Consider the following 14469-nt stretch of genomic DNA (forward strand, 5'->3'; position numbering starts at 1 on the left):
CCATGGTCCCCATGCTCCCAAATTACTCAGGAGATCTTGCAACTCAAAGCAATCCCACTGAAATCAGGAACAAGACAAGGTTGTCCACTCTCTCCATATCTATTCAATATAGTACATGGGGTTCTAGCTAGAGCAATAGGACAACAAAAGGAGATCAAAGAGATACAAATCAGAAAAGAAGTCTAACTCTCACTATTTGCTGATGATATGATAGTATACATAAGAGCCAAAAAAAATTCTACCAAAGAACTTCTACAACTCATAAACACTTTCAGTAATGTAGCAAGATACAAGATTAACTTGAAAAAAATCAGTAGCCCTCCTTTATACAGATGATAAACGGACTGAGAAGAAAATCAGAGAAACATCCCCTTTCACAATATCTACAAATAGCATAAAATACTTCAGAGTAACTCTAACCAAACAAGTGGAAGGTCTGTATGACAAGAACTTTAAATCTAATGAAGACTGAAATTGAAGAAACACCAGAAAATGGAAAGATCTCCCATGCTTTTGGGTATGGTATGCAATTGCCATAGTAAAAAAAATGGCAATCTTTCCAAAAGCAATCTACAGATTCAATGCAATACCCATCAAAATCCCAGCAAAATCCTTCACAGACCTCAAAAGAATAATACTCAACTTCATATGGAAAAGCAAAAAACCCAGGAGAGCCAAAAAAAAATCCTGTATAATAAAGGAACTTCTGGAGGCATCACAATCCCTGACGTCAAACTCTACAGAGCTCCAGTGCTGAAAACAGCCTAGTGTTGATTTTTTTGTTTTTGTTTTTTTGTTTTAAGAGACAAGATTTTTCTGTATAGCTTTGGTGCCTGTCCTGGAACTAGCTCTTGTAGACCAGGCTGGACTCGAACTCACAGAGATCCGCCTGCCTCTCCCTCCTGAGTACTGGGATTAAAAGTGTGTGCCACTAGCACCCGATTTACTTACCAATTTTCAAAGGATTTGGTTCCCTAACATCTCCTGACAGTGGTTAATGAAGGTTTAACTTTTCCCTCTTACTATGGTCCGCAGCAGGTTATAGAGCAAACATTTCTACATGCCGTCTCTATCCATCAAACTGGTGGCCCACCTGTCCCATCTGCTGCCAGGCAAGCAGTCTTTGTGGCCTGACCTCTCAGTTTGAGTCACTTCTTTCCTTCAGCTTGGACGGAGATGATGTCTGTGCATGTGCCCCCAGGTTCGGTGACTTCTCCAAGGAACCCTTATCCCCCACCACCTGCACAAACATTCACCCGCTCTTACTTTCTGTGATAGCATGGTGTTTTGTGATTATATCCTTGTCTATTGGTTGCCTAGGTTCCCTATTTAAGTCTTTACTTTCCCAGGGGGAAGCCCTACATTTCTCTTACCATTCTGTACTCAGTGAGTATATTTTGATAGATGCCATTAATTGTTTATTAGTGTGAATAAAATATGCATTTATTTTACAAGATATCAACAGAATGAACAAAATATAAAAAGAGTATGTAATTATTTAGATGATTAATGACTACAAATTAAGGTGTCAAGTCTTCTAATATTCAACTTCTAATAGACTAGACTGCAGCATAATAATTATATCCTATCTGTATATCGTTGTACAGTTTTAAATACCAACTTCACATCTGAAAATAGTCTTAGGTTTGTAAGATTAAAGTCAAGAAGATGAGAAGAGAAGTCTCCATCTATACTCTGCTCCTGCATCCCTATGATAAGATGAGAAGAGAGGTCCCCATCTATACTCTGATCCTGAATCCTTATGATAAGATGAGAAGAGAGGTCCCCATCTATACCCTGCTCCTACATCCCTATGATAAGATGAGAAGAGAGGTCCCCATCTATACTCTGCTCCTGCATCCCTATGATAAGATGAGAAGAGAGGTCCCCATCTATACTCTGATCCTGCATCCCTATGATAAGATTAGAAGAGAGGTCCCCATCTATACTCTGCTTCTGCATCCCTATGATGAGCATATTGCATTCCATGCACATTTGTCCAATCAATGAGCCAATACACACATTATCATTATGGCCACTTATTTTAATGCCATGCCTGACTACAAGAAGTTCTAGAAAGAGTTACTAGAGCACCAATAGCTTGTTTCTGGACTGAGCAGATGTAGTGGGACCTTCCTTTACCTCAGCACTCAGGAAGCGATCAAGAGAACCAAGCTCTCAAGCTAGCTGGGGTACAGAAGGAGACCTTGTCTCAAAAAAAGTTTTCAATGTGGCCATATATGGTGACACATGCCTGTAATTCTAGCACTTGAAAAGTTGAAGCTGGAAGACTGCCAAACCCAAGGTTGACCTGATCTATGAATTCTAGGCCAGTCAGGGCTGCATCGTGAGACCTTGTCTCAAAATAAACAAAAAATGATATGAACTGCCTTTAATTTTTCTTCTTTTTCTATTCAGAAATTACCCATTCTTTTGTAAAAGATGCATGACTTTTATAGTAAGGAAAACAAATATATATATACAGCCATCAAAACTGGGAATGTCCCAGTCTTTTTCCATGGTCAGTTCTTTGTTACCAGATGAAACTCCCAGGCTCTACACTGCACTCTCCAGAGCTGCATGAACCTCACCTACTAAAGTCCCTGGGCTGATTCACACTCAGGGTGTTCTCATTCTTGCCACAGTCTTGGTCCCACCCAAGGTTTAGGGACATGTGAGGCAGGGTTGCTCAAGGCAGGAAGAGCAGATGGCGATTCTCTCTGTTCTTTCCAAGTCCCCAACTTCCAGGCTTGTTTCTGTTGCTCCTTCCTGTCTCTGAAGTATGATCACCCCCAGTCTCGCTGCCTTTCCTGCCATGGGTCTGGGGAGACAGAGTACATTTTGAGGTAGGTGGCCTCACTTCCCAACCAGCGTGTCTTAGGAAGCTTCAAGGGGAAGAATAGGAAAGAGATACTGGTGCTTCTAAGCACTGGAAAATCATTTCCTTCCAGGCCTATTAGCTATTGGCCAGCAGCCAGTACATCCCATGCCCACCTGTGCCACTGGACCCTAAACTTGGAAAAGACCAGGAGTTGGTGAACTATGTACAGAAACTGGGTGACTTTGTCCAAACTCTCACATGGAACCTATAGGACAGAATGCGGTTTTCCAAGCCCAGTCAAGGCAGATAAACTCAGTCCTCACCCGAATGAAGAGATTTTACTCCCCAGAGAGCCAGGCAGAAAGGCAGTGGGACCACACGTGAAACTCCTAGGAGGTTCTGAGCTGGAGAAAAAGCCCATTTCAGTGAAACTTCTCTGTTATCTCTAGTTTGTAATGTCAAAAAGACCAAAAGGGGAGAAAGAACTCCAAAAGGGGGAAGTTGCCAGAGCCCTGAGAAGTGGGGCTACACTGGCTGACTGGAGACTCTCGGTGTTCTGAGCTCTCAAATGTTGAAATCTACAGATTGTGAAAAGACTGTACTAGGAAAATGTCAGCCTGGCTCCCAATCTGGGGCAAAGGGCAAAATGTACCAAAAGCTACGCTAAGTGAGCATTAATGATTAGCACAGTGAAGGCAGCGACTCATCAGGCACTCAGATGGGCACAGGCTCTGCTTCAGTCAGCAGAGCTGTGGCTTCCTCATCAGGTGACACCTGGGAGCCATGGTAGCCAGTGTGACACCGAATGAGGTGGATAAATAGAAGACTGCTAAGCAGTGCTTCTGGGTGAGGCTGTGTGGCCGAGAGCTGGCCACAGACACATAGGATGTGGGTATTATTGGGCAGAATAAATCCCAAGCAAGTGAAAGCATTCAAATGGCGGTGACGCCATGCAAGGTGACTCACAGAGTCTGGCACTGTAAGCTAAAACCTCATTCACACCCAAAGATGACTGCGCTCTGGTTTGGGATAGAACTTGTCCCCTAACATCCAGAGCTTCATTCTGCTTGTGCTCAAAAGGAAATAAGTACATCTCAAAGGACCACATAAGCAACCGCTGGAGGCTGTGACGAGGCAGAAAGAACAGGAGAATATCTGAATATTTCACATCTTTGAAAAATCTCTCTGTGGAAAGTCAGTAGACTGTCCTCAGGAGGGAAGATAGATCAGTGTGAAGAAATTATTGAAAAGGGGCAATGTTTCTCTCTCTGAATTTTTTGGTGAGTTGGTCTTCTGTGGTGTGGGTCTTAATTATCCAAAGCCCCTCATGTTGAACATGCTATTAGAGGGTCATGGATGCTTCACAAGATGGGACCTGGCAGGGGACCTTTGGGTCATTAGCATTGTGCCCTTGAATGAGATCATGGGACTCTTCCTCTTCCCTTTCTCTCTATGGCTCTCTGCCATGAGGGAACATTTGTTCGACTGCATGCTCCTAAACATAATAGTTTAGCAAGCCCAAACCAATGGAGATGACCAATCGTAAATGAAACCTCTAAATCTGGGAACCATAGCAAACCTTTCACTCCTAAGCTGGTCATCCATCCCAGGCCGTTGTTCCAGTAACAGAAAGTCACTGGCTCACAGACCCTCTCCTCAATGGATGTTGCCTCTAGAGGAGCACAGATGTTTCTGTTGACTAATGGCTCTGTCATGACTGCCAAGTCAAGGAGCCCTTTGCCCTAGATTGAAACAGGCCTTGGCATTCTCCAGCCTTCCTGACATCTGACCAAGGTCAAATGGACTCCTCCCTCCCAGTGAGGATAGGAGGCATTGCTCTCTCACTTAGTGGATGAGGCTTTGCAGCTCAAGCTCAAACTCAGAGAAGTTCACTCATCTTCGTGTTAGGGTTACATGCTTGCAGTCATACTCTGGCTGCTTTGATTCCCCAGGCAGACAGACAGATACACACACACACACACACACACACACACACACACACACACACACCAGGCGTCACGTTAAATGAAGAACTCCCTTCTGCTCAAGTTTTATGATTTTTTATTGATTCTACTGAACTCTCCATTTTTCTCTGCTCCCCTCCTTGCCTTTCCCCTCCCTTCAACCCTCTCCCATGGTCCCCATACTCCCAATTTACTCAGGAGATCTTGTCTTTTTCTACTTCCCATGTAGATTAGATCTATGTATGTCTCTCTTACGGTTCTCATTGTTGTCTGGGTTCTCTGGGATTGTGATTTGAGGCATCACAATCCCTGACTTCAAACTCTACTACAGAGCTACAGTACTGAAAACAGCCTGGAATCGGCATAAAAATAGTCAGGAGTACCAATGGAACAGAATCAAAGATGTTAGAACACCTGATTTTTGACAAAGAAGCAAAAAATATCAAATAGAAAAAAAGCATATTTAACAAATGGTGCTGGCATAACAGGATATCAACATGTAGAAGAATGAAAATAGACCCATATCTATCACCGTGTACAAAACTCAGGTCCAAATGTATCAAAGACAACTTACATTTTTAGTCCATAAATTTTAGCCTTATTTCCCCTTCCATGTCAAGGACTCTCCAGAGGCAAACAGTCCTTTTTCTCAGTCTCCACCTGGAAGTGCTGTGCTGGGTTCCCATTGTCCATCACCAACAACTCAGACCGGCAGGAGACGGCAGGAATGTCTGAAGTAAAGCACCGAACACAGTAGCCCAGGACCAGGCTGCCGCCCAGCAGTGCAAAGCTTGAGTCGTGGGTAGACACAGCACCACAAAAGCAGGCAGACCCCACGGATACAAGGAACATGTAAGTACTGGGCAAAAGTCTTAGTGCTCAAGGTAGAAGTTCTAGAAGTTCAAAGGCTCTCAGGACAACTGGTATTCTTATCGTCTTTGGAAGTGGGAAGGGAAACTCTCCAGGGAAGTCCTTGGGTTAGCCACCTCTGTCATTGCCCTTGGACAAATGACGACAGAAGGATCCAGTGCTGGGAAGCAGCCACAGCCAAGCTTGCAGCCTGCGTTCGCCACTCGCAAGGTGGAGGCGCTGGGTCACGAATCTTCTGAGTTTCAGTTACTCTTCTAAAAAGGACACCAAGGGCTTCGTGGCTGCCATAAAGGAGAACCCGGTGCACAGCGGAGGTCAGCAACAGGTGGCCATGCTGACAGGCAGGTGTTGTGACACATTTGCTCCCCTGTCAACCACACTTAGGGGCCACCAGCTCCTGTCTATTGATTATCTGTGCCCCAAGTCAGAATCAGCTTCCTCTTGGTTGGGCATGGAGCTGTTGGCATGCGCCCATCCATCATGTAGCTGTTGGCACACGCCCGTCTGTTATGGAGCCGTTGGCACACGCCCGTCTGTCATGGAGCTGTTGGCACATGCCCATCCATCATGGAGCTCTGAAGCCTTGCCATCCATCTGTGAACCCCAGCCTGCCCGAGGTTCTCTGTCACAGATTTCTCAAATGATCAGCTTAGGGGGAAAAAGGTCACTGCGGCTCACAGCCTGGAAGGTGTCGGCTCAAAGTCATATAGGCCACCATGGCTTTCGGGTCTGTGGTGAGGCAGGTGGCCTTTGCAGAGACAGGAGATTTCTGATAATGCATGTACCAAGAGGAAGGTTCTGAGGAGAGGCGATTGCAAGATGGAAGGTCTGTACAACCACAGCTACTGCCGCTGTTGCAGGGTCATGGTTGCTGGTGTGACAATCAAGACCACACACTGAGTGACCCAGTACAGACGGCTACCTCACAGTCCTGTTGAATTCATGCCGTGTCCAGATGGCAGAAGTCACAGCCCTGCTCCCCACCCTTCAGCTCTTACATTCCGCTATGTTTCCTGAGCTTTGGCAGAGCCCACGATCCAGTGGGTGACCCCACTCCCATGAGCATATAGCAGGACTAAATGGATTCAGGGGGTGAGTTCTTTAAAAAGAGACAGGGAGCAGGGAGTCGGGAGGGAATTGTATTTCAGAGGACATGGATATGAGTTGGAGAGGGTAAAAGGATAAGACTATAATTCATTACATACATGTATGAAATTCTCAAACAGTAAAGTCTAAAAATTAATAAGTAAGTGCCCCTAATAAAAGGGAGGCTCCTTACCTTTGAAAACTTAGTTTCCGTTTTGGGGGATCTCTGTTATTATTCCCAGCAGATAGTTAACAACACAGGTGCCAGACTCTCCCTGACTCAGCATCCGGGGACATTCCAGAATGTCCCAGGAGCTTCTTCTCAATCTTCCCAACAGGCTCTAAGACTTCTATTGTTTTTGTTTTTCAGACAAGGGAATTAAGATAAAAATACTACTTATTGGTTGGAAGTCACCCAGTCAAGGAAAGGCCTACATGGAACTGTCCCACTCCAGTCCCTCGGGTGGTGCCAGGTGCTTTTCCTAAGCCTTCTCTGGTAGCCAGTGTTGAGAACCTGGGTATCCCTGTCTGTAACTCAGGCAGCAAGGCCGCAGGCATCCACAGTGCGAGTCCTACTTGGAGGAAGGGAGCCTCAGAGTCCATTAGTGATGAGTGATATAATGCAAGGCACAGCACCAGTCGGGAAATTTTCCTGACGCACAGTGCAGGGGAAAGGGAAAATCCCGCAGTCCAAAGAAGAAAGGAGAAGGCAAGGCATGAGGCTCGGCTTGACAAGCAGATAGAAATAAATAAAATGGATATAAGCATATTTTAGAAAACACAGAGAAGCCAAAGGTTGAGAAATATTGGTTTCCCAGAGCATGTGGCAAACCGTCCCCTTGTCCTTAGTGACACTTTCCAAGACCTCCCCTGGATGTCTGAAGCCATGGAGAATACTAATGCTGGCATATACTATATTTTTCTATACTGCTTAAGCATACCTATGATAAAGTTTAATGTATGTTATACACTCTAAGAAATTAATAACACAATAAAATATATCAATTAGAATAACATACTCTACTAACCATGATTTAAAAGTTGCAAATTTTTTCTTCGTGAAACTCTCCACTTAATATTTTGGGGCACAGCTGAATAACTGAAACCTTGGCAGTGGGAACAGTCCTAGTTACTATCACATCCTGTGGATAAAATAAATGCCTGGCAGACAAGGGGAGAAAAGATTGATTTTAGTTCCCGGTTTCTGGGGAGGTTTTGGTGGTGGGGAAGGAGTGGCAGTGGACAAGGTACAGAGGCACATTCTCATGAGAGCGACAGAAAAAGAAAAGGTAGGCCTGAGTCTTCAGAGGTTAACTCTGAACTCCCTGTCTCTGCCAGGCTGGCCCTACCCCTTAAAGCTCCAGTCTTCCAAGTGGAGCTGGAATGTAGTGTTCAAACCATAGGCCTGTGGGGATGTTTCTAATTCAAGTTCTAACACACTGTAGTACAAAGGACTAGACCAAGGCACCCCAGTACCATCTTCACTCCAAACCAGGGAATCTTGCAGGTGAAATAAAAACTACAGAATTTACTCTACCTTGACACCTAGGACTCTGTACACAAAGGGAAAAAGAGCTTCCCTTTGCCCTTCTAAGGTTGGAGGCTGGGTATAAGTGAAATAGACAAAAGACAAACTAACAAGGGAAAACCGTGTTAATTGGGTGTCTATATACCAAGATTCCACAAAACAAAAGACAGGACGAAGGGTCCAATGATGGAAGCTTCTAGGGCGTCCTGAGCTCGAGAAAGTAGGAAGGTTTGGGGTGGTTATGGGGTAGAGAAACCTACTATGGGAGGGGAGGAAGGTTCTGGAGTGTGAAGGTTGTCATGTAGATAGTAGTCAGTGATGAGGTCACCATAGTGGACTTCCTCCTGACACACGCTCCTCCTACTGTAGATTTCCTTCATGACCTGTTTCCCTTCACAGACAACCAGCATTTCAGAGCCACAGTTGGGTCTGCAGTGAAAACTGAAGGCTTTAAATACCCCATGCAGTTTGCTCTAGGGTGTCATGGTCTTGTCTCCTCCAGTCATATTTTGGGGTAGCATTTTCTGAACCCACCATCTCTGTGGACCATCACACAGCCCCTCTTTGCTGGACCTGCATCTGTTCACCTAACCTTCAACCTTCACAAGTGACTCAAGACAGTGGTATTTCCCCCCACTAAACCCATTCTTTTTGCAAAAGTAAAGCTCTTTGCCGTGGCTCCCCAGTGGTCTACCCTTCCTGGGTGAGACCCTCATACTTTGGCTATTCCCTGGTCAGACCTGGTTGTGTGTTCTGTTCTGGTTTGTTTGTTTTGATTCCCACCACACTGTGACACTATGTCACAACCTGTGCTTTAATAAAAGTTGTACAGGGAGCCAGGACAATGTCCCCCCATTACCCCACAAATGTCCTGTGTTGGGAGTGTCCCTGGATTGAATTAATGGATAAAACAAGACAGAGGAGAAACTTCTCGGTCACTGGAAACCCAAAAGCTGTGGTAGCCCACAGGCAACTCAGTTTCCGTCTGGAGTCCATTCTGACTTGACAATCATTTGAACAAGCTTGCCTGCTCTGCCTGCTCCAGCACCCTGGAGGGCTGTGAGAAGGTTCTGATTAAGCCCATGGGAAAGAGCATTTTGCCCATGAGAGAGAACATATTATCTATTAAGACACAAGCTGTTGAATACCAGCCAAAGACACATCCAGTTAAAGAAATAAAAACTGTTTTCTGCTAGCAGGACTCAGGGGCTGGGTAATGAGGCTACTCGCTTCTTCTCCCAAAGACAGTCCAGGGAAATGGTTAGCTGATTATGCTGGTCTTTGATCTGCTTTTTGCCTGTAATTAGTATAAATGCTGCCTGAGAAATAGACTCAGGGCTGTTGGGCTTGACCGACAGACCTCCTAAATCAATCCTGTGTTTTCTGTCTCAATTTCTCTCAATCCAACATTTCTCTAGCCTCAGGTCCCATCTCTAGGTACCCTGACTGACTTTGTTGGAGCAGGCTCCGACAAAAAGCCATCAAGAAGGTAAAATTTCTTACCATGTAGAACAAATCTGTGCTTTAGAGGCTGAGTCTTTTTTATTTTTAAACATAATTGTTTTAGTGTCATCTAGATGAGCAATAGAGCACGTTAGCCTGTATTGGGAGGGACCTGGGATCAATCCCTAGCACCAAATACTGCTAGCATTAAGGTTAATAATAAGCAAAAAGTTGACTTTAGCTTGCCGTCTCCCAAGTAGGATGTCCAAGGTTGGTGTGAATACTTGAGTGTGAAACATCCTGACAGACTCATGGATTTGAACACTTGAGTGTGAAACGTCCTGACAGACTCGTGGATTTGAACACTTGGTCCCTAGATGGAAAGGCTCAGTCTAAACACTAGAACCCTCAGGAAATTTGTAGAGCCTTTGGGATGACAGCCTCGCTAGCAGACATGGGGCACAAGGGATGGGCCTTGGGTATAACCTGGCCCTACCTCCAGTTTGTCTGCATTTCCTATCTGCCCCATGCTGTGACCAGTCACAAGTTCCCATCATCACAGTCCAGACCTCTGCAGCTGCCATGCCTTCTCTGCCATCATGGACTCTGTCCTCCAGAACTGGGAGCCTAGGTAAACCTTTGCTCCCTTGCTTCCCTTCTATCACAGCAGCGAGAAAAGTAGAAGATACAGTGACCACACCTTTAACCCACAGACAATGTGTGGCCCATAGGAAATGCAAGACATTCCAGTAAAGCTATGGCCACCTCCCTACAAGGGTGAAAGTCATAAAATGAAGGGATGTGTGGCCCAGCTCTCTGGGGCTCTGTGGGGTTCTGTGGGGTTCCTCTCCTGTCCTGGGTGGACGGATGTGTATGGCGCAGAGATGTGGCTGCATATTGAAAACTCACCACGAGATGGCATCACACGTTTGCCAAGACAGAAACAGTTCTCTAATGAAACACATGTGGATTTTTCTTTTAAAAGAAACTTGGAAGTTAACATTTAAAGGTTTTTTTAACCTACTCATTTTTGTGTGCATGCATACATATTGGCGCACATGTACTGTTGCACTAGCGTGGGAGTCAGAAGACAACTGTCTGCTATCTGCTATCCCCTTCCCGTGGATCTCAGGGATGGAACCCAGGCTGTCAGTTCTGTAGGCAGCGCCTTCACGTCCTGAGCCACCTCACCAGGCCCACCATTAGAGTGTCTGACACAGTGTTTTCCACAGTGTATGATGTCCCAGTGTGTCTGGTTTTTTTTTCAAAGGTGATTCTAGAATAAACAACATTTAATTCTGAAGCAGACACTTGAGAATCCTATGAGCACAGAGCGTGAGAACACCATCACCTGCATCTGCAGACCCAGAGCTGTTCCCTGAACTTTGGTGACTGCATTTCCATGGCATTCACTTTCATGAGCAGACTTCACAGAGCAACCCCCGAGAGCTGCGCACAGACAAAAGCACAAAACCCTCCCCAGAGCAGCACACACAGCCGCCAGGATCTGGAAACATCCGGGGCCTCGTCTGCCTTTCTGTGACAATCGAAAGCTAAAGTTGTGGGTAGGTCATGGTAGGTATCACTCCGGATAGTTGGTGTTTTCTCTTCTTTTACCCACAGACGTTTCCTGAGTAGAGATTCTCAGAGTGTACAACACAAAGAAGTAAATCTTTAGCAGCCAGCCAGACTTGGCCTCTTTTTGAGCTTTGGTTGCTGAGAATGAAGCTCAGCAAATAAGCAGCCACGCCAGGTTCAAATGCTGTGGGCTCCGGCATGAACTTCGCTCATCCTGTAGGCTGTGTAGAGAAACAGCCGTTTCCTCTGCAGCTGCTGCCTGTCCAGCAGTGAGAGTCCACAGTCCGGCCTGCAGAATCCTGGGAGAAGGCGTACTCAGAGCATGCCCTAGCCAGGTGTGGCCACTCCTGTGATCCCAGCTCTCAGGAAGCAAGGCCCTAAGACTGTGAGAGAAAACCACTGTGGGCTACATAAGGAAAACTACCAAAAATCAAACCGAGCAACCAAAGCTGAGGGTGTAGCTCAGTAGCAGAGCAGACATCCATGCTCAAGGTTCTGAGTTCCATCTTGCTACCATGAAAAAAAAAAATCACAGTCATTTAATGGTTGATAGGAAAAAGCTTATAGTGCTCTTACCCACAGCTATGAGCAATAAAGCCAGACTCAGCAGCCCTGCATTGTGCAACTCCCCAAGGTCAAGAGTTCCTTAAGTAAAAAGTTGTAAGCCTTCCGGGCAATTTTACTATAATACGTCAGAGTTCCAGAGGCCAGTAGACATGGCTGATCTGGAATTACACTAGTCCCCTCCTCCAGCCCATGATGAAAGAACCTGTAGGTACACAGGACATCTGGGGAGTGGAGTGTGCACTGTTACACCATTGGCCCTCTGTGTGTATGGAATTCATGGCGAGCCAGCGTGCTCTTAGATATACAACACCCAGCGTAAGAGATGACTTTCTCCTGCAGCATAGCTCTCTGTTCTGCACTCCCTAAATATCTTCTCTCCTGCCTCATTTGGATCTCATAGGGAGCCACCAGCCCCCTACAATACAGTTAACTCAAATAACTGCTCTGTGCAGGAACCGACTGGCTTCAGAGCTGAGCTACCCAAGCAGTCACACAGGGATGTATATAGTAAGAAGTTTCCAGAATGTGATCTTTGCTTCTGTGTTTTGTCAGGGAAGTCTGTGAGACGGCAGAAAACACACCAGGGTCAGAACATTGGTTTGCCCACGGTCTGGTCCTGGTCACCTTGTCTCTTGGCTCTCAGCAACCCGATTCTCCACCACCAGGAGCCTGGCATGAGCCTTCTGACACAGGAAACCCCTGAGAACTGTCCTTTCTTGTTGTTTTAAAATTAACTTTGCTTGTTACAGAATTCATAGTCAAGTATCCTTAAGAAATATTCCCCTTGGGGGCATTTGAACAGATGCTCACATAGTTGGAAATGAGGGCCTCAAGAGGCATGAAAACTGCCCTGGCACAGTTCTTATTCTGGCCTTCAGACGGATGACATTCAACACGTGTGGACAGCTTTTCAGGAGTCTGTTTATCTCCACAATGCTGAATCTGGGTCTTTGCCCAGATTCTTCTCAAAATCAAGTTCAAAGCTGAGGACTTGAGAGCAGCTGGGTCAGCCCTTGCCGCTGGGTCAATAGGTTATCTGACCAGACAGGCAAAAGCAAAACACAATCTTTTTTATTCCCTGCAGTCTCACTTGCTGGATTTTTACAGAAGTGTTTGCACATCTGATAGCCAAGGCTGGCCCAGATAGCACAACTCACTGGTGAGTGCTCAGGAACCCCAGCCACAGGGGTCAAAGAATATGAAAAGCAGGTTCTGCCTTCAGCCTCTCTTTCCCTTGAGCCTAGGACTCAGAGGCCAGGCAGACCCAGCCTCGATCAGGCCCCAGAAATGAGCCATCCGGGGCTGGAAAGCAGGAAGTTACTGTGGTGAGCCTTCTGAGCTGTGCCAAATTTCATGTGCCTTTCCTGGAACCTGGACACAGCTCTCGGAAAGGGCTGACCACAGAGCGGCAGCCGCAGTAGCAGGCATTCTCTGCCAGCTTTCCTGAAACACCAGGCCCAGGACATGCCAGTAACAAGCAAAGCCTGAGCCGGAATATCTGTTCACCTAGCTGACTGCCCCGGTCCTCCCCACATGCACCATTTATATTAGGATACATTTGACAACCGAGAAGCATCCGGAATAAAGCATTAATTACTGAATCACCAACTTAATCCTGAATACATTCCCTAACCGCTGAGGCAATGACACTGCCTGTCACGGGAGATATACGTGAGATGAGCCAGGCACATCCAGACAACTACTCCATGATCTCATGCCTCTGAAACTTGGGGGAAAATGCCCATCGCGCACACACACACAGCAGACAATTCTCGATAAGACAGACAAGTCCAGCCTGCCATGTCACTGCACGTGTTCAGCCTGTGTCAGAAGGTCCCACGGGGCTGACCAGATGCTCAGTGGACAGCAGACGCTCAGTGGACGGGGTGCCTACCATCCTGTGTCTGATCCTCTGGGTCCGCAGGGTGAAAGTGGGGAACTAATATCTGCCACAATGTTCTCTGACCTCCCCAAATCCACTGTGGCATGGTCGTCCACACCCATGCATGCACACACACAAATACAATTGAATTAAATTAATGTGATCAAAAAATTCAATTTAAAGTCACACTGCTCTGCATATACTGTGCTTCTGTGTAGACTTTAGGCAGAAATTGAAGCGCAATGCCCTAAGCACTCTGGCCCCTGGTCAGTCTTCAGGTCGGCGCGGAGCACACGGCAGGAGCAGCACAAGAGTAGCGTGTTAGCTCAAGGGCTTGTTGCTATGGCTGTGCTCTCACTGCTGAGCAGGAGCAACACAAACGCAATCTGGAAATGCATCTGCACAAACAAACAGGGCCTTCTGCAGTCTCCATAAGAGAGTTTCCCAAAGAATAAACTCATGGACAAAAATTCTCAGGAAACATGATGCCAGGAGGAAGAGTGGGTGGAAAGAGAAAACAGGAATCATATCTAAAATTCTTCAACTGATGTGGGTGAGGTGCTCGGCAGGTAAAGGCATGGTTGACAAACCCGACAGCTGAGTTTACCCTGGAAGCCACATAGTGTAAGGAAAGAGCCAACATCCACAAGTTGGCTTCTCACCCTCGTGTGCACCGTGACATGCTCACTACCACACACATATGTAAATGAATTCTCACCCTCACGTGCAC

Source organism: Microtus oregoni, unplaced genomic scaffold, assembly GCF_018167655.1.
Source record: "Microtus oregoni isolate MIOR12 unplaced genomic scaffold, Mior012 000070F_ref0000104, whole genome shotgun sequence".
Lineage (NCBI taxonomy): Eukaryota > Metazoa > Chordata > Mammalia > Rodentia > Cricetidae > Microtus > Microtus oregoni.